Source organism: Sturnira hondurensis, unplaced genomic scaffold (assembly GCF_014824575.4).
Source record: "Sturnira hondurensis isolate 20B ecotype Veracruz unplaced genomic scaffold, ASM1482457v3 Scaffold0017394, whole genome shotgun sequence".
NCBI classification, from domain to species: Eukaryota; Metazoa; Chordata; class Mammalia; order Chiroptera; family Phyllostomidae; genus Sturnira; species Sturnira hondurensis.
This window is the reverse complement of record NW_028090025.1, coordinates 4,501,884-4,523,425: the sequence shown is the minus strand read 5'-3', so window position 1 is coordinate 4,523,425 and position 21,542 is coordinate 4,501,884.

Sequence of the window (21,542 nt, the reverse complement as noted above, 5' to 3'; positions counted from 1 at the left end):
AAAACAAAGATAGGCCAAAAACATACAACTAAACAATGAATGGGTTAACAATGAGATCAAGGAAGAAATCAAAAGATACCTTGAAACAAATAGAAAAAAGAATACAACAATGCAAAAATTTATGGGACAAAATCTATGAAAAAGCAGTTTTAAAAGGGAATTTCATAGCATTACACACTTATCTCAATAGACAATAAAAAGCTCAAATAAACAATCTAAGTTTATACTGAAAGAGATTTGAATAACAAACAAAGCCCAAAATGAGTAGATGAAAAGAAATAGTAAAGATCAGAGTAAAAATAAATGAGTTAAAAAATACAAAATGTCAATGAAAGCAAAAGCCAATTCTTTGAAATGATAAACAAGATTGACAAACCTTAATCAGCTGCCTCAAAAAGAGAGAGAAAGAGAGAGAGAGAGAGAGAGAGAGAAGACCCAAGTAAATAAAACCAGAAATGAAAGTGGAGAGTAACAGCTGATACCAATGAAACCCAAGGAATTGTAAGAAAATATTATGAACAACTGTATGCCAAAAATTGGACTATCTGAATTAAATGAATAAATTCTTAGAAACATAATTTTCCAAAACTGAATCAGAAGGATCAAAAAAATCTCAATGGACCAACTATAACTAATAAAATTGAAACAGAACCATAAAACTCCCAACAAACAAAAGTCCTAGACCAGATGGTTTCACAGGTAAATTTTACCAAACATTAAAAAATAGAACTAACACATATCCTTCTCAAACTATATCCAAAAAATTCAACAGAAGAAAGACTCCCAAACATTTTATGAGGGCAACATTATCTTAATTCCAAAACCAAATGAGACACTACTAAGAAAGAAAATTATAGGCCATATCCCTGATATACCTAGATTCTAAAATCCTCATCAAAGTATTAGCAAACTGGATCCAGCAATATATTTAAAAGATTATATACCTTGCCCTGGCCAGCATGACTCTGTTGATTGGGCATTGTCCTGCAAAGCCTGAAGTGGTCAGTTTGATTCCCAGTCAAGACACCTGCCTGGGTTGCAAGCCCAGGCTCCAGATGGGGCACATGCAGGAGGCAATAGGTAAATGTTTCTCTCTCACATAGGCATTTCTCTTGCTTTCTCCTTCCCTTCTCCTGTCTCTAAGAATAAACAAATAAAATCTTTAAAAAATATCAAATACCTTGATCAAATGGGATTTATTTCAGAGATGCAAGGTTGGTACAATATCAGCAAATGAATTAACATGCTAAGCCACATAAACAAAATGAAAGATAAGGTCTTGAGAAAGAAGAAAAAAGTTGAAAAATCACCCTACCTCATATCAAATTATATTATGTAAATCTATAGTAATCACAACAGTATGGTACTGGCATAAAAATGGACATATAAATCAAGAGAAGACAGTAGAGAGTCCAGAAATAAGTCCACATCTTTATGGTCAATTAATATTTGGCAAAGGAGGCAATGTTAAGGTCAGCCTATTCAATAAATGGTGTTTGAAAAGTTAGACAAGTATGTGCAAAAAAAAAAAGAAATTAGACCACTTTCTTATACCATACATAAACAGACTCAAAATTAATTAGAGACTTAAATGTAAGTCCTGAAACCTTAAAACTTGTAGAAGAAAAAACAGGCAAAAATAAACATTTCTTATAGCAATATTTTTTTCTGATCTATCTCCTCAGAAACAAAAAGAAACAAAAAGAAAAAAGAGAAACAAAAGAAAAAAATAAATAGCACTACATAAAACTAAAAAGTTTTTCACAACAAAGGAAACCATAAATAAAATTAAGGATAGCCTGCTGAATTATGGAAAATATTTTCCAATGATACATTTGATAAGGGGTTAATATCTAAAATTTATAAAGAACTTCTTATAAAACTTGCCACCAAGAAAACAAACAATTCAATTAAAAATTGTCAAAGGGGCTGAATAGACACTTCTCCAAAGAGTACATACAGATGGTAAATAGACATCTGAAAAGATGTTCGATAATACTATTCATCAGAGAAATGCAAATTAAAACCACAATTAAATATCACCTCACATCTTTAAGAATGGCTATCATCAATAAATCAATAAATAAGTGCTGGCAAGGATGTAGAGAAAAGGGAACCCTAGAGCATTGTTGGTAGGAAGGCATATTGTTGCCCACCACTGTGGAGAACAGCATGGAGAGCCCTCAAAAGTTAATATTTGGGAAATAATTTCAGGAAACCTGAAACACTAATTTGAAAGAATACATGCACCTCTGTATTTACTCTTTTAAATAAATCATTTAAAAGCATCATTTATAACAGCCAATATTTGGAAGCAACCCAGTGCTCATCAGTAGATAAGTGGATAAAAATGCTGTATACTTATGCAATAGAATATGACTAAGCCATAAAAAAGAGAAAATGTTACCTTTTGCAGCAGGATGGACAGACCTGGAAAGTATTAAGCCAAGTGAAATAAACCAGTGAGAGAAAGACAAATACCATATAATTTTACTTATGGTATGTATGCAATCTAATAAACAAAAAAAAACAGACTCATAGATACAGAGGGGAGGAGTTAGGGAGCTGGTGAAATAATGAAGGTATTAAGCAAAAAGAAAACAACCCAAAAAACTTCATAGACACACATGACAGTAAGGTGATTACCAAAGAGTATTTGGGACAGGTAGAAAAGGAGGATAAATGGTGTGAAACAATATGAAGATGATGTATTATAGAATTGTGCACTTGAAATGTGTGCAATTTCATGACTCACTGTTAGCCAAATAAATTCAATATTTTTTTTGTAAAATACCACACTGTCTTATTATAGCTTTAAATTACATCTTCACAACTGGGAGTATCAAAACTATAGTAATTAAAAGCCTTGATCTTCTTCAGGATTACTTTTGCACTTCTTAACTCTTTCCCAAACTTGTCAATCTACACCAAGATACCTTTTGGGATTTTTTAAAAATCGGAATTACACTAAAGTTATGGCAATAAATAATAAATGTTTTAAAAGAAAGATTGATGAGGTCCTATCCTTCACACCCTAAAAAGTTGAGAAATAGCCCTGGTTGGTGTAGCTCAAAGGATTGAGTGTGGTCCTGCAAACCAAAGGATCACGGTTTGATTCCCAGTCAGGGCACATGCCTGGGTTGCAGGCCAGTTCCCAGCAGGGAATGCATGAGAGGCAACCATACATTGATATTTCTCTCCTCCTCTCCTTCCTTTCCTCTCTAAAGATAAATAAATAAAATCTTTATTAAAAAGTTGAGAAATATATTTAGTTATAAAAAATCAAATATGATGGTAAAATTAGGGTTAAAAGGAGTGGCTATAACTCTCAGAGTCAAATGATCTGGCTAATATTTAAACCATAAATTAGGCATCACTGAATTGGGACAGACATCACGTTGTGGAAAGGTGCGCCTGACAGATGCTCTATTTTTCCTTTGAAATTCTAATTTAATGTTTGATATAAATAAATAAATTTTAGAAATCTTGCAAAGGCTTGCGTCCTAAATATCCAGAATAGTTTACAACAACCAATACAGGTGCCCCAGTGACAAGTCATTATTTCTTTTCTCCAAAGAGAATTTCCTTTATGAATCTCATGGGGAAAAGGAATGCTGTTCAATGTTTCACGATGTATAGGACTGCTTTCACATTATTCTTAGAAATTTTCTACACTTTTGCAGTGAAGATAAGGAATTGTATTTTGCCTTAAAGATGGTACAGCAATACCCACAGAATCCAAAAATAATTTTTGTGTTTATTTCCTGTGAAATTGTTGCAAAATTATGTTTTGCGAACTGTGATTTTTATACCTAAACATTTTTCTTGACTTACATAATAATTTATGATATCAAAAATATATAAAATACATACATATTTATCATGATAAATATTTGTAGGGGTAAAACAGTTATAATTTCCTGTTGAACTTTAATTAAGCCCCAGATGATTTCAATTTTATATCCAAAAAACCCAGATAATTTAGGAATAAGTAATTGTCTTCTTCCGCATGAATGAAATGATTATGATTATCATAATGTATTAAGAACCAGACTTTATTGACCTATCCAGATACACCAGCTTAACATGCCAGATCAGATTATTTCTAATTTCCTATGTTAACATAATTGAGGAAAAGTAAAGAAATGTTTCAATAGCACATTGTGGTAAATGAGTAATCTGTTCAAAATTGCCTGTCCAATTCCAAATGTGAATAATATTAATGAGAATCTTAACCATAGTGAGCTTTTGAATTCCTCCACTGAATAATTTTATGCCAACAAGATATGACTAATCATTTACAAATTTTATAATCATAAATTACCTCATTTGTGATTGAGGTAAGAATTTTGAGAAGAGAAAGCACAGTATAGTGGATGGAAGTAATGACAGTAAATTTTCTGATAAAGTTAATAAACAACTGGGCATGCAGTCATAATTCTGAGCCATCATTTATATACCTGATATAGATTGTGAGAGTTAATTTCTCCAGGAGTCTAAGCATATGATTCATATATTTGAAATAATAATAAACTAGGTAAATTCTTTCTTGTGACTGATATAAAAACAAAGAATATAAATTAAATTTAATAATGGAATCTAAATATCCACTGCTATTATAGATCACAATTAATGTCATGCCACCTTCAAGTCAAAGAAACCCTTAAAACTGAAAAAGATATATTGAGAAATAACATTATCCCTTAAAATGGAAGAAAATGTGGTAAACTAAAATAAAAGAAGCAATGTTGGTAGTGAACACAAAAGGAAAATTACTAATTTGACACATATTGAGTCTTTTTTCATTCTGTTGCTCTACTTGGGTATTTCTTTCTATCTTGTCTTACAGCTCAATGATTCAGTCCTCTGCTTCATCCAGCCTGCTTGTAATTCTTTCCAGTGTATTTTTTATTTCAGACCCTATATTCTTCATTCCTTCCTGGTTCTTGCTTATAGTTTCTATTTCCTCTATGCTGTTGTAGTTCTCACTCAGTTCCTTTTAGTTGTCACTGAGTTCTCTGAGCATTCTTACAACCATTTTTTTAATTCCATGTCTGATAGATTGCTTGCCTCAATTTCATTTAGCTCTTTTACTGAGGATTCTTCCATTCTTTTTGATTGAGTGTTCTCTCTCTGTCTCCCCATTTTATTAGGGAACTCTTCGTTAATTTTAGGGTCTCAAGGTATTATTTTTTTCTGCCTGTCTAGATGGGGTGGACTTCTGTAGTAGGAGACCTGTGGAACTGAGTGGTGCAGTCTCTTTGATCTCCTTGTCTAGATGTTCTAGGGTTGCTCTTTTTTCTGTTAGTGTGAGCATTATTATTGTACTTGGCCTTTACTTCTTTCTGGCTTCTTTGTTCATGGGTTCTCCCCCTCAGGGGGCTTACTGGTAGTCACAACTCTCACTTTGTCTTATATGCTGTTGTACGTTAACAAAGCAGTACTACCAGACAACCAAACCTACATCAAGAAAAAGAACCCCCTATGACATCAACAATCTCAACTGCAGTTGAACAAAGATTAATAAAGGCAAAGAGAGATTACAGATATTATAAGATATGACAAAGGGACTATCAGATTACTAAAAGAAGGGAAAATGTTATTGTGGGAAGACAGGAGAATTGATAATAGCAGGGACAAAAGCAAGCTGAAGAAAAGGAGAGAGCAAAATTTAAAACATAAATGAAACATGGAAGGGCAATGGGAACAACTGGATAAGAAAAGGGAAGAGTGTGGTATGAAGTTTAAAGTAAAATTGAAAAGGTTCTGGACCAATGGGAGCAAAATTGCAGAAAAACTACAGCAGGTTTGATAACAGTGACAGCCGCCAACTGAAGTTTGATACAGATGGAATGGAAATAACAATATTAAACAAAGGAGAAAACTGAATATCAGGTGTCTACTAAAGAAAAGTGATTTTGAGAGGATTGGGGAAGCAAACTAATAAGAGTAAGGAGTGAAGCCCAGGTTGGGGTGGGTGTAAAATAAAATTTTTCACTTAAATGATCGAGGGCAGGGGGAAGGCAAAATGGAGTAAGACAGGAAGAGTATTCTATGTGATTTAAAGTACAAACAAACAGTGAACAAATAGAGTTCCATTAGAGAAGTACAGCAATAACTGTGGTATTTCATTCAGCTAGCCACTGTTTATAAAAGGTGGAAAACAAATAAGACTCTTATAAGGGGAGAAAGAGAATGTGAGCTGACAAGTAAGAAGAGTGCTTATGTGAGGTTAGATGGAAAAGAAATAGTGAGAGTAAGGGGCAGGAACATGGTGCAGTGAGAGAGAAAATAGTTCGCAACAGTAATAAGTCTCAGGAAGATGGTGAAATGGATGAAGACCAGAGAAGGGTGCTCTGAGGGATTTGGAATAACAATAATACAATTTAAAATATACAATCTGAATAAAAAGAATAAAATGAAAAACACCAAGAGTAGTAAGTTATTTGGAATGCAAGTGAAGTGAAAGAAGAAAAATTAAAATGTGATATGAAAGGAAGCAAAACAAACAAAAAAGGAAACAGAAAAAACAAAACCACAAACAAACAAAACTAAAAAATGAAGAGAAATTATTTTAAAAATATAAGTTCTGATGAAATGCAAGGTGAAATTTGTCTCAGCTGTTGTTTTTTGCCTTCTGACTTCTTCCTGGACCTGTTTCTGGTTTTCTCTCAGCTCCAGGTATGTCTTACTCTTAGAAAAAGAAAAAAGCCCCCTGCTGGTTGTTGAGCCTATCTAGCCAGTTGTGCAGTTCTTCCTGCTTCTATAGGCAGTAAGGGGTTGGGCTCAGTTTTCCCTTTCCAATGGTTTCAGCAAGGAAGGGGGCTCAGTCTGGGCTACAATAATCACAGGTAACCACTTTCCATACCATGCCCTCAGAGCACTGCACTATCCACTCTGCACAGTTGTGCGGGCCCGGCGCTGGTAAACCACCTCTCGTGGCACCCTTTTGATCAGTCCTTGAAGTGCACTTGAGTGTGAGCATATCGCACCCACCCACAAACTTCCTCCTTGTTGGCCCAGCAACTGTGTGTGCAAGGTGTCTGCCCAGTACTCTTCAGTTCCCCTTTTGAAAAAAGTCTCTGTAGGCCCTGGCTGGTGTCACTCCGTAAATGAGTGCCTGCCTGCAAACCAAAGGGTCACCGGTTGGATTTCCAGGCTAGGGCACATGCCTGGTTTACAGGCCAGGTCCCTACTAAGGGGTATGTGAGAGTCAACCACACATTGATGTTTCTCTTCCTCTCTTTCACCCTTTCTCCCTCCCTTCCCATCTCTAAAAGTCTCTGTGGGCACAGTTGCCGCTGGGAGCCATGGCCCAGCTTACCACACACTCCTCTACCTCAGTTATAGCCAGTAGTGGCCCACGTCTTCTCCCAGCTCCAGGTGCTGCCAGGATCCCCCCACTCTCTGGCACTGTCCCTGCCAGTGACCACCACACCAGCTTGGGTGTGTCGCCAGTTGTGTGTGTGTGCTGCCTCTTTCTCCCCCCACTCCCCCCCACCCCCCCACCTCCGGCAGTGACTTTATGAGTTCAAAGTTCTCCTGGCTAGGGTCTGTGATCTCCCTGCCTTGGGAGGGGAGGGAACTGCTAGGCTGCTATCACTGACCCAGCTCTCCTCCCACACACCAGAAGCAGATGCAGTCTCTGGTACCAGGCCTGGGGAACTTTCTGTTGGCCTATGAAACTTTCTTACCACCCATTTTGAAGGGTCTTCAGTATACTGAGCTGATATGGAGTTTTGGAAGCCAAAACTTTGGCTTCCAAAACTCCATATCAGCTCAGATTCTGTTGGCTCTTCACTTGGATTTTCAGAAAACTGGGTAAGTGTCCCAGTTGGGTGCATAAACAAGTGATGTCAGCTCCCACCTACATAGTGACCATCTTCCCCCCAGTGTCTATCTTATTATCTGATGCAAAAAAGATTTTCACTGAGACATCTAAATGAATGAATATGGAAATGAATGATTTGTGGTATTAATTACTTCATAACCATCAATATAAATGTATGGGCCCATGGAGGAGAGGAGGCTATTGTGTATGAATGTGGGGGAAGTAATAGAATAGCAGAGATAAAGGAAAAAATCTTAGAAAACAACTACCACCTTTTGAGAATGAGAGAAAAGATAGAACATGAAGGAGAAAACAGATTCAGGGAGTACTATGCTGTCAGAAGTGTCAAATATACAAAATTAAAAGACAGTGAGAACTAAGGAAAGAAGCAGGGACTCTCAATTGCAGTTTCAGGAGAAGACTGGGAACAGACATTATGTTGTCAGGTAATGAACAGTGAGAGTACTGAGGTTCTAGAAGCAATGAGTGGAGAGAAGTACTGCAGAGGAGGCCTGATGATGTGTGGCAGGTAGAAGAGATTCTCAGTAATGGAGGAAGAGAGAGGTGGGCAGATCCTAGGGCTGACCAGCTGCCAGCTGATGGGCTGACCAGCTGATGGGCTGACCAGCTGCCAGCTTTTCAGGCAGGTTCCCAGACAGTGATTCAATGCTGGAGCCTGGCCTGCTTTGTAAGTACCCCTTCTTTTCCTAAAGAACCTTGCATACAAAGAGTTGTCCTAAATTAAAGCCTGAACATCCTGTGTAAGGGAAGTCCCTGTTCAGGCTGAGGGAAACAAGTCAATAGAGATATTCACAGCAAAAAGAAGGATTTTTTATGTTTAAATTAAAATTGGAGTAATAGGGAAACAATGCAAATTCTTTGAAATTGAGGCAATTTCAAAGAAAGTGTCCATCAACCAAAAGTAATTTTAAAAAATTAGTCATTTCTTGAGTTCCTTGAGCATTAAAAGAGATCTAATTCACAAGCTGCTGCAAGTCAAGTGTTGGTATATTAAGTGAGAACTCTTTGAATGCAGCTTGAGTATCAGCAGCTTTTGGAGATTTTGACAAAGATTTTAATGTTGGGTACTTCTGTAGCTATTTCAAATGCCATTGGGCAACACAAGAGCATATCAGTTAGGAATCTTAGATGCAAGTGACTGGAATGCAACACAACTAAAGTTATCAATGTACCTTCTACCCAAGAGGTGGCAGTGGTCTCAGGTAGTCCTGGACCCACAGACACAAACGACTCAGTGAGGCTCTACCTCCAACTCACATTCTTCCTTCATATCCTGATTCTTCACTCTTGCAGTTTTTTGTCTCCCATTTTGCTTATATCAATCTTAGTAAAGAATCTAATTGGTTAATTTACATCACTCAATTTGTATGCAGTCTAATAAGAACATGATGCAATGCTGTAATTGGTCCAGGCAGAGCAGCATGTCCCTTTCTGCAGTCAAAATTAATTTTCTAAAGGAATGGGTGGAGAAATATTGTTCAACAGACAAGAAGCAAAAACAATAGCTAACACATTCCACTGCTGAAGGAATTAAATAGACACATTGCTGGTTTTTCTTGGGGTGGTGTCTCGTCCTGCCCTTGAGAATGAAGTGAAAACAGCAGGAGGGGACGAGTTTTTTGTAATGGAAAGAGATGGACTGGGAATGGAGAGATGAGGTTCTCATGGATGCCTTCATCTGATCCCTCCACCCCTATGGAATATGCATCATTGTACAGAGATGGTCTCTGAACCACTCTCCAACTCTAAAAGTGTCTTTCTGTCTAATGCAATAATAAGAAATAAATTTGTTAAGTACAGGAAGAAAAGACAAGAAGAAAGAGATGTGTGTTATGAGGGATCACACTGTGTCTTTGCTCTCTGTTCTTTGCTATCCATTTCTCTTCCTTTCACTTGCATAAAAAGAAAAAAAAAGTTCTGTTAGTGCTTTTGTTACAGAAAAGACTCAGGGTGGGGGTGAACAATATACTATTACTGAAAGGATCCCTTTTTGCTCCAGAGGTTCCCCGCCCCCAGCCCATACTTAGTTCGCCTTGCCCACCACCAGTGGAAAGATGCCTCTCAGTGCCAGAGATTGGTGAAAAGGAAAGGAATTATTTATTTAAAAGTTATACAGACTTAAGAGTAATGACTTAATGTCTTCATTAAAATACTAAAGTCCTTTAGAACACCCACAGACTCACATAGTTCTTTCTTCTCCCTCTGCCCAGTCCAGGATACCATATCTCAGGAAAAGAAGTAGAAGTCTGTGACTTAGGTTGCTGGCACCATCAGCCGTGTTGCAACTGTGATCTCCAATTAATACAAAACCATGTAGCACTTCCTTATGGCCCACCAGCAAGAGTCCTTTCACCCCTTTTCTTCTGGGAAAAGTCTCTATTGCTCCCTAAAAGCCATGTGGCAAAAAGGAGCACCCCAAAACCGCATGGTCCCAACCCTACTTCAAAGCCCGAGGTTACCACTTCCTCCAATGCCACATGGTTCCCACCAGGCCTGGCAGCCAGGCCTGGTTTTAAATCCTACCAACAATCTTCTTCTGCAGCCCCATTTCCGACTCCTCCCACAATCAGTTACACCTGCCAGCATTCATGTATTCTTCCAGCTTTACTGGGCTGCCGTAGTGAGTCTGGGCAGGCGTGGCTCCATGGTATGGAGCCAATTATCTCCAAGCTCTCACACAGGTGCTGTAACCAGGTGGAGTTGCCTCCCAGTTACAACTGGGGTGGAAGTCACTTCCATCCACCTGGCTCAAAGCATGGCCAAAGCATGGATATTTAACGTATCTATGAAATCAGTTAAAGGTTATAGATATGTTAAATGACCATGCCATGGTTAGCTGCAAAGCCGTTGCTATACAAAGCAGCTTTCAATGGCCCTGCTACATATGTCCCATCCCCCAGCTCAGACTGGTGGGGATGAGGACATCCTGTATATATTTTTTCTAATGTTTCTGGGACACCCTGAGTTCTGGACCCCATTACAAATCCTTATTTGCCCACCCCCCAGCTGCACCCTGTTACACTTTAATAACCTATGGTTTTCCATAACCCTTTCCCCATAATTTTCATTAACATTCATTTTACTTTCCTTATTGCTTTATTTCCCTGCTGTTTGGAAAGAGGTTGGAACATGTAAACATGCTTCATGTGAAGCATATTTATGGAACATGGAACATGTTTGACATAGACAAAGTCCTAGAGAAGAATTTTTCACTATAAACTAATCCATTGTGAACTTTGAGCGTTAAATTCTATTTCTGAGATGTTTCCATTTCTTTAAGCAGGAGAGGGAGTGGAGCACCTTGGACTTAGAGGCCAAAGCTCTGAGAGTGACCAGCTCTGCCACTGGGGATTTTGAGGCTGCCCTAAATCTCATTGTCATTGTCCATGAAAATTGAAACAGTTCCTCTTCTCTCACAAGGGATGCTAAGAATGAATCAAGAAATAATGTATACCAGCTCATAATAAATAACAGAGAGCCAGACAAATGTAGGATATTACATGATACATCTGTGGGTTGGTGGTAGTCCTTCCACAATGTTGACCTTGGAAGAAGCGTTGCTGGACCAGTTTAGTCTGACTCGAGGTGGCCTTGATGTGACATGGGTCCTGGAACTTACTTGCCTGTAACCAATAATCTAGAACAGATGAATCTCTAGACACAGACTTTGCCTATCTCCATGACAAGAACTGGATATCATTTACTTATGTCCCTTTTCCTAGTGACTCCATCAGCCCTGCTCACCTCCCTGTGGACAAGAAGAATGAAATTCCCACTGCCTAGACTCCAACAGCTCCAGACTTATCTGGTTACTGCCAGATAATATATTGCCCAGGTTTCTCTCTACACAGACCCTGACACTGTTTCTGGTCTTGCTGCTCTTTTGAGTAAAGGAATAAAATATTGTCTGTGCAAGAATAGGTGGGTGAGCAATACAAGAAACAGTGAAATAATTACAAGTGACTATTATTGAGTGTTTTCTGTGGCTTAGGTACATTGCTAGGTGTTTCATACACATTATTTTTTGCTATCCTAACTGTGAAATTTTTAGATGGGTATTAATACATATGAATAAACTAGGACAGAGGAAAGGTATCTAACACACCCAGGGTCACCCTACTGGTGAGTGACAGAACCTAATTGTTCTGAGTCTACACTTGGTGCTCTTAACACACATATTAGAGCCTCACTTCCCAAAATGCAACCTTGAATAGGAGTGTGGGCCTCTCCCCAGAGTGTATTAGGAATGTAGACATTCAGGCCCTACCCCAGACCTACTGAATCAGAATCTGAATCTTGACACCATCCCCAAGGAATTCACAAGCAAGCCCTGTACTAGATTTCAAGATAAGAGGTAAGTGGATAGAGAAATTCTAGTAAAACTCTTTGAGGACTTCGGGAAATATAAAGTCATGATTTGGTAAAGACCATTACAGTCAAATACATTCTGTTTGTCTGTTGACCCGTAGCATCAATAACTAAAATACTACTTAGAAACTCTGAATGTAAATATCAGAAGAGTACACCCACTTCATAGAAGAAGGTATTGATCTCTGTAGAAAAGAAAAAGGTTTTGAAATGTTTGATTAAAAATAAAAGTTTGTAACACAGAGGTAAAAGGATGGACAATAACACCCATGGGTCTTGCATTAGTTAAAGGTTTTCACTCACTCTCTTTTCTAGGAGTAGGTTGCTGAGAAAGAATAAAATGCAGACACTAATGGTTCTGACAAAGGCTATTCTTGTTTATCGATTACCACCAGGACTGGATTTTGGACGCATGTCCTGGTAGACATTCAGACTGCCAAAAGTGAAACTATGCATAATACATTGAGCAAACAATGCTATGAAATTTAAAAAGGCAATAAATTTAGAATGAGTAAAAAACTAAAGTGCTTCTTTGTATAGTACACTTTGTGTATTACCCAGAGCAGGGCAGTTAGATGATTGCTGAGGTAGGAATAAAAAATGAGTCCTTTCCCCACAGTGATTCATACCCATCAACAAGAGAACAAAAAATGCCCCAGACAATCCTGTGAATGAAAGTTTGAGTCAATCCACTGTGGGAGACAGGAAAACAAGTTGCCAAATCAGGTAAAATGGTTTCAAAAATGCAATCCATTCTGCAACTGGAGTTTTGGGGTTCTTACTAGAGGAAACAAAGATATATTAACTGTGATTGAAATGGACAGAGGAACTCCGCTGTCTTTCTTGGTCTTAATCCCTACTATGTGAGATGGGTTTTGAGGGAGGCTGGTGAGGGCAGCAGGATGCAGAAATAGCTGGGGACCAGCTGAATTCAAAGGGCAGCCTGAACACCAGTAGGGGGCAAAAAGGGGACCTGGTCAATTTCGAGCAGCACTGGGTTTTTTTCTGACCTGGAAATATAAAGAAACAGCTGTGCTTTGAGCCTAGGTCCCTGTTTAAACCCCAGGACTGGCCATAGCTCATTTGTTCCCTAATGAAATCCAGAGTGGACACTTTTATATTGGGAGTTCTCTGTAATCTCCTGTCCAACAAATAAAAGTCCACATCAACATCTGGCCCTGCAGTGAAGCCCAATACATCATTTACAAAATGCAGGGATACTGTGAAGATTGATTCAGGCAGTAAGAGGCTAGTTTAAAATCTCCAGAGTATACGAGTAAGCTGCACCTTTATTGAGAATAGCCTTAGCACTCGTAAAAGAGGACTTTCATTACTCCGTGATGATCCCAAACTTTGTGTGTAAGTCATGTGGACTCCACTGTGCAGATAGAACACTATTTCTCTACAAGTTTTAATTTTCTTAAGTGTGTGCTCTACAAACACTTTTTCAGCTTGTTTGCTTATTGTCTGTTGATTGCAGGTGAGGTAGCTCTTTGATATGCTTTGGAGTCCTAGCTACTGGGGCAGGCAGTGCCTTCTGGTTAATCCTGGGTTAGTTGGGCTCCTCTCTTTATTAGTTTTCTATTGCTGCTATATCATTTACCACAAGGTAGTGGCTTAACACACATTTTTATATCACAGGTCTGTGGGTCAGATGTCAGGTTGGCTGGTTTTTCTTCTTGGGTCTTGTAAGCCCACAATCCAAGTGTTGGCTTGCTGTTTTTTTATTGAAGGCTCTGGGGAGGAGTTTCCTTCCACAGTCTTTCAGGGTATGCAGAGTATAGGTCCTTGAGGTTGTGTGACTGAGATTCCTATGGCTGTCAGCTGCGTCTGCTCTTAGCTCCTAGAGGCCTTTTCCGTGTTTGTACATGTGACCCCTAATCTGAGAGCCAACGGTGGTGTCCTCAGATTCTGTGCACTCTTGGAATCTCCATGTCTTCCTTTCAGTTGCATGACTCTGCTTCTTGTCTGAGAGAGTTCTATTCTTTCAAGGGCTCTTGTGATTAGCTTGAACACACCTGAGCAATTTAGAATAGTTTACCTATTCTGAGATCTATCATCTTGATTATATCTCTAAAGTCTCTTTTGCCACGTAATGCAACATATTCCCAGGTTCCAGGGATCAAGGTGTGGACATTTGGAGGAGAGTTGGAGCATTCTTCTGCTTACACTAGTCTTTGAATAAGGACAGGTAATAAACTGTTACGCACAACTAGTGCACCATGAAGAAGAGTCACTTCTGGGACTATCTTGAAAGGAAAAGTGATCTAGCAGCAAAAAATATTTTTCTCTGGACCTACTGCAGTTTTAGAATAATAAATACTTAATAATAAATAATAAATAGTCCCCAAATCTAGGCACTATCAGAACCTATCAAACTCTATATCACAATATAGTGTTTACTATATCACATTAACTTGCTCAAAAACATTATTCATAGAAACCATAATATAGTAAAGTCACAAAAAATGGAACAAAGGGGAAAATAATCATGTTGCTCTCAGTAATTTATCAGCATACAAAAATTACAGTCTCCTCCTAATTTGGTAAAAATAGAAATAAATAAAGTAAAATGCTTGAAATATTTTTGTAGGTGGCAAAGTTCCATTTTTTAATTAAAAAACAAAGAGTAGTTATATACTCTCTAACCTTTATCCATTGAAATCATTTTTCTAAGTTCAAAAGGTAAAAATTTAATACTAACTACTGTATTTTTCCTGGTTCTTTTCTTTTCTTTTTTGATTAAATCCTGGCTTAATTGACAGAAGAGGGATGTGCAATCCAGGTCATGGGTGCTTATCTGTAACTGCTCTGCTCTGATTCCAAATGTCAGACTCAGGTATTGATAAATGAAGAAACCATTTTGGCTCCTTAGAGGCCCTGAGAAAAATTATTGTCTCTTACACAATCTGACCAAAGGCACACAAAACAAGCCCTTGCTCAATAAATTATTCTGAATGAGTTTTTAAATTCTTTTAATTAATTTATTTTATTTTATTAGATTTAATGAGAAAAGTTTGATGCATTTATTTTTAGAGAGCATGAAACCTTTTTAAGTACCCATTGAGTTATTGATATAGGATTAGAAATTTGTTTTTTATAATAATTAGTTCTGCATAAATCATTTCATAGAAAATGTACAGAGTCAGAAATTATACTGGGAAGATCAATAACACAATGAGAGAGTGTGGTTTCCAAACAATTGGCAAATTAAAAAAAAACACTTCCTGAATGTATTTAATTTCTACAAGTACTAAGATAAAATCGTAAGAACTAGAGTAATACAAGCTCTAGTTAACTAAGAATTTAAAATAATCTTATAGTGAAACTGACAGGGTTTGGAATGAGGAGAAAAAAGGAAGAATTAAAAGATTTGAAAAAGAATAGGAATGCAGCTCTCTAACTCAACACCAACTCTCTTGCACAGAGAGCATATAAAAAACAAAATGTATAATCTTCTCTGATTACAATTTTAAGGAAGAAAACACATATAGAAGAAAAAGACATTTCCCTTCAAAAAATTCAGACATGACTCAGGCAGAGAGTAAATGTTAGCTAAATTCAATTGTGTATTTTCTCACTAAATGAGGTTGTTTGCATAATTTAGCTCAATTATTTTCTGGAGAAAAATCACAACCCTTGGAGGTGAAAGAATTGGTATGTACTAAGTTCTAGATATTCTGATTTTCACATCAGTGTTTTCCCACAGGTCTAAACAAGGAGAGCATAAATTTGACAAATGCTATGACAGGCAGTAAAAAAAAAACCCACTTTTATTAAATATAAACGAATCCAGAGGTTGTCCTCAAAATTTTATTTCCTTCACTTTCTATTCTGTTGAGGTTCTCCTTCAATCAATGATACTAGTTTTTCAATCAATATGCATTCATTAAATATCTCCTGTAACTAAAATATGCTCCACATTCTTACAGCATAGCAAAAGAAATGCTATTTCAACCTTTAATGTAAATAAATAAATAGCATCATTCTGATAACTACTTGAAATTTCAGAAAACAAGAATTGTAAGAGTATGTTGTGTGTTGCAAGAATGTGGGAAGAGAAGAATGATTTCTTTAAAGCCTACTGTGTCTCATACACCATATATTTTCCCACAATATGCTGAAAAAAATATGTTATATCTTCCAGGAATTACCTTTTGAAATCACAGTAATCTTTGACAATGATAAGAGAAGGGGAATACTTCAGGCATCTTCCTAGCTGTGTTATTTTTATCTGGAGCAGATGTAAGTGCAGGTAAATTTTTCTTAGTCAACTTCATAGTTCTTACAACAGGTGCTTTGTTTTTTAATCTCTTGATTCCCTCCAAAATATTGGTGTTTTATTTAATAAGTTCTTTATTTTTAGAATCCCTTTTATGTTAGAAAGATGTTTTATAGTTTTGTATTTTGAGGGTAAACATCTTTTGTAGAATATGCCATAAAAAGAACTTTTGTCATGACCACGCTATGAATGCATTTAGTTCTATAGCTATTTATATATTAGATATATCCTTTATTAGAATGTGAAAACAATGAAAAATCACTGGTTAATTTGTTCAGTAAGAACCTCGATGTGTGCCTGGCATATTGCATCATTGATTTTTTTCCACCTGAAAACCAAACACAAAATAAATGACAATATGTGCAAAATTTATTCACATAAAGCAAGTGCTTTTAAAATTTGTAATAACACTACAAATGGAATTGAATAGAAATAGTATAAATTATGGTGAATTATGAAGTGTTTTAAGATTACCAAACTAACCACTGTGACCAAAAGCGTATTACTGTTTGCCTCAATAGACAACACACAGGTAACTTTTCAAGATCAAATAAATAGTTCACTAGAAAAACAGCACATACATACAGGGTAGGTTTTATTCACTATTTTCCCTTTTTTAATTACTGACCACTCTTTCAAATATATAGAGAAAAAGTAAGCTACAGTCCCTATTAACAAGATACTCCATTTTTAGAGGGCAGTCAAGCACACAAATAATAAATGACAATAGAAGGGATGAGGGTAGAAATAAGTATCTACATAGTAAGGGTTATGGAAACATGGGGAAAACCTGGGCTAACCCTGGGTAAAGGTTTTATGTTAGAAGACTTGTTTGAGCATATGTTCAAGGATGGTTTAGAGTCCATATGGCAGAGAAAAGCATGCCAGGCTAACAGATAAGAATGTGTAAATTCAAAACAAAAAAAAATGAGCTGCACTGTGCCCTAGACACAGGGGAAACTTCAGTGACACTTGATCATGGGAAGGGAGTGTTGGGAGGTGACATCTCTGAAGACAGTGTGTCATATAGGAAGGCATTTATTTGACTAAGGGGAGTTTAAACACCAGGAGGTATTTTTTTCCTCACATAAAAGCTGTGTTAGAGTTGGTATGTAGCTTGTGTTACTTAGCTACATTATGGTTTTGAGTTGGCCCCTTTGTTATTTCACCAGCCTTTGCCCTTCCCCTGTGGCTGCAACATGGTTGCAAGATCTTCAAACATTGTGTCCTCAAGCCATTACATTCAAAAGCTAAAATAAAGAAGATACCGCTCAAGTCAGAGAGTAAAACCTCTTCCAAAAATTCCCAGAAGGTTCTTCTGAAAATATTTATTACAAGATAGAAGAGGAATGCTTGCCCAACCATGAGGAAGTGAGATAAAGGGGTCTCTTCCAAACATCTTATATAAAACTAAGTTTTGTAGAAGAAGAGGAAAGAGGTTGAGGTGAGCAATAAACAATGCCTGTCGCATGTAGTTTGCTGGGAAGATTATGAAATCTATATCTGACATGCTAAGTAAATGGGCCTGTATCAGGTAATGAATGGATAGCCATTAAAATATATAGGTAAAATTGACCACAGCCAGATTTGTAACTTAAAGTGAAGATTACTGTTGGGAAAATGCAATGTAGTTCAGTCAAGAAAAAGAGTAGCTAAAGAAAGAACAAGTCAGAAGTGCTTACAATAGCTTAGGCAAGAGAAGATGAGGGCCTGAACCAAGTAAAATCAAAGAAGGAAAACAATAAAGGGTGGTCTTTTCTTGATGATATTAAAGTAATTAGCTGGATGCTAAAGAATGTAATCAAGTGAAAGAAAAGTCAAGGTAGTTCAAGGTTTTTTTTGTTTTTTTTTTATTTGTGTGTGTGTTTGCTTTGCACTGTCAGTAAATGCAGAAGCCATTAACAAGAAAGGGAATAGTTCAGATCCAGGAGATTCTCTAGCTGGCAAGGCAAGATCACATTTTGATTTGAGAGCATATAGGTCCATCTCAGACAAAAGATCACAAGGAAAGCTACATATGCAGTAGTTAATGGCATCAAAGCACTTTTGTTGCTTTGTGAGAATATTTAAACTGGGCAGAAAGAGGACAAATCCAGAATCTGGGGAAAACACAATATACTAGCATTTAGGTGTTAAAAGATCCAAAACAAAGGTACTCAAGATGGAAAATAAACTGAGGCAAAGAAAATAAGAATTTAAAGAAGATCACAGTCAGTGATATCAAATAGCATAAGGGTCCAAAGGGAAGAGAATGCAAATGTACAAATTAGGAAATTCTTAGTGAAATTATTGAAAGCAGACCTGATAAACTGATGGGAACAGCATCAGACTGCAATAGTCTTTAGTGAGACTAGAAGGTTGAAAGAAAAATACATCGATATTGTTATTTCAAAAAGTTTACAGAAATGTGAATACAAAATATTTTGTGAAGAGGGCAAGATCAAATAAAAATAAATCTTTTAAAATTATTTTTATCTACAGACAGAGGGAAAAGGTGATCCTAAGGATGGTATGGATGGGCAAAATTGAAGGAGCAGAGAGATTTTGACAAATATAAAGTTACTGAAAATAAGTTAAACATGAATAAAGGAGGCGCAGTTTAAAAATGTTTAATTAAAATTTTTTATTGAAAAATCACATCATGAATTTCACAGACCTTAAAGATACATTTTGAAAAGTTTTGACAAATGCCTTTTTTATGTGATGACACCTAAATGTAGTTGCAGAAATTTCTGTCACGCCAGGCACTTCCTTCTTACACTTTCCCCTGTCCCTAAAGAAAACACTATTCTCATAAGTTATTACCATAATTTGGATTAACATATTCTAGAACTTCATACAGATGAAGTAATATGAAATATATATTACCTTATATCTGGCTTCAAAATCATGTTTGAGATTTATTCATACTTGCATGCTATTTTTCCTTCCTAGTGCAGGGTTGTGTTTCACTCTATTGTCAAACACCGTTTGTTTTTTCATTATCTGTTAGATTGTGTCTAATATTTGACAATTATTAATAAAGTTGCTATGAACATTTCTATGCAAGTGTTTCTTTCTCATCTATTTTAAATTTTTAAGTAAATACTGAGGAGTAAAATTGCTGGATCATAATGTAGGTGAATATTCAACTTTTTAAAAGACTGCCAAATACTTCTCAAATATGATTACATATATTTACACTACCACCAGCAATATATGCTCAATATGCTCCAGATCCTCATCAATATTTGTTCTTGTGTCTTTTTCAAATTTTAGCCATCCAGTATATATGTAGAGGTACCACATTGCAGCTATGATTTTCTCCTCAAGTAAAAACTCTTAAAATGGACTTAACAGTCTCCAGTAAATGAATTTTTCAACAAGAAGGAAAACAGGAGAGAGCGTGTTGGGGACCACTCTGCCTGGTTTCAGGAATTGTAACTACCCCCCATGGCTAAGGATCAATGAGCGACCTCCGGAATGCAATCCACTGAGACAAAAGCTTGTCTCTGGTAACAAATGCTGCTTCAGTTTCCTCCCTGTCCCCAAAGCATGGTCAGAAGTCAGAGATGGGTAAGACTCTTCACAGCAAGGGGCAACCTAAGCCAGACTCAATCACTTGGAAGGCCACTGGGGAAGGACTCAGGGGGCTGCAACAAAGAGCGAGCAATAGACCCTTTCCTCCTCGGTTATGTGACATAGCCTGAGTCCCCATGCTGTCTGGGAGAAGAGCTCCCTGGCTCTAATCCACTTAAGCCTGAAAACCTGATGGGGAGGGGGTGCAGCTCCTTGCCTTGCTAGAGCGGATTCGGGGAGATCTGGCATAAGAAAGAATTCCTAAAAAATCTTGTGAAAACTGCTTTTCTAAGAGTGCTTTCATTCATATGTTAAGGGTCCATGCAGGAAACCCTAAAGTTTCTGCAAACCCCTTTCCTGACAGACTCTGACTCAGGCTAAGCTCTCGGATTTCTTACAGGCTTACTTAAAGAAGATAGAAACATTGCAAACAAACAACCTAACCCTATGTCTGCAAGAACACCAGGAACAACAACAAAGACAGCTCAGAGCAAGTAGAAGGAAGGAAATAACCAAGATCAGAGCAGAATTAAATGACATAGAGACTCAACGCACAATTTTAAGGATCAATGAATCCAGGAGTTGGTTTTTTTTAAAGATAAACAAAATAGACAAGCCTTTAAGTAGGTTCATCAAGAAAAGAAGAGAGAGGACACAAATAAACACAATCAGAAATGAAAGAGGAGCCCTGGCTTGTGTTGCTCAGTGGATTGAGCACGGGCCTGTGAACCACAGGATTGCGGTTCGATTCCCAGTCAGGGCACATGCCTGGGTTGCAGGCCAGTTCCCAGCAAGAGACTTATGAGAGGCAACCATACATTGATGTTTCTCTCCTTCTCTCCTTCTCCCCTCTAAAGATAAATAAATAAAATCTTTAAAAAAAAAGAAATGAAAAAGGAAAGATTACAACTGATACCACAGAAATTGTAAGGAAGTACTATGAAGAACTGAATTTTTTCAAATTTCTTCGAAATTTGAAAACTTAGGTGAAATGGACAAATTTCTAGGAAAATATAATCGTCCAAAACTCAGTGAAGAAGAAGCAGAAAGCCTGAACAGGCCAATAACAGCAGACAAAATTGAAGAAGTAATAAAAAAACTCCCTTCACACAAAAGCCCTGGACCAGATGGTTTCACAGGAGAATTCTACAAAGCATTTAAGGAAGAGCTAACCCTTATTCTTCACAGACTCTTCAATAAAATACAAAATGATGGATAATTCCCAGACTCTTTTTATGAAGCCAGCATCATCCTAATTCCAAAACCAGATAGAGACATAACAAAGAAAGAAAACTTCAGGCCAATATGGCTGATGAACATAGACACTAAAATCCTCAACAAAATATTGGCAAGTCGCATCCAACAATACATCAAAAAGATCATACATCATGACCAAGTGGATTCATCCCAGGGATGCAAGGATGGTTCAATATCCGTAAATAAGTAAATGTAATACATCACATAAACAAAAGCAAAGACAAA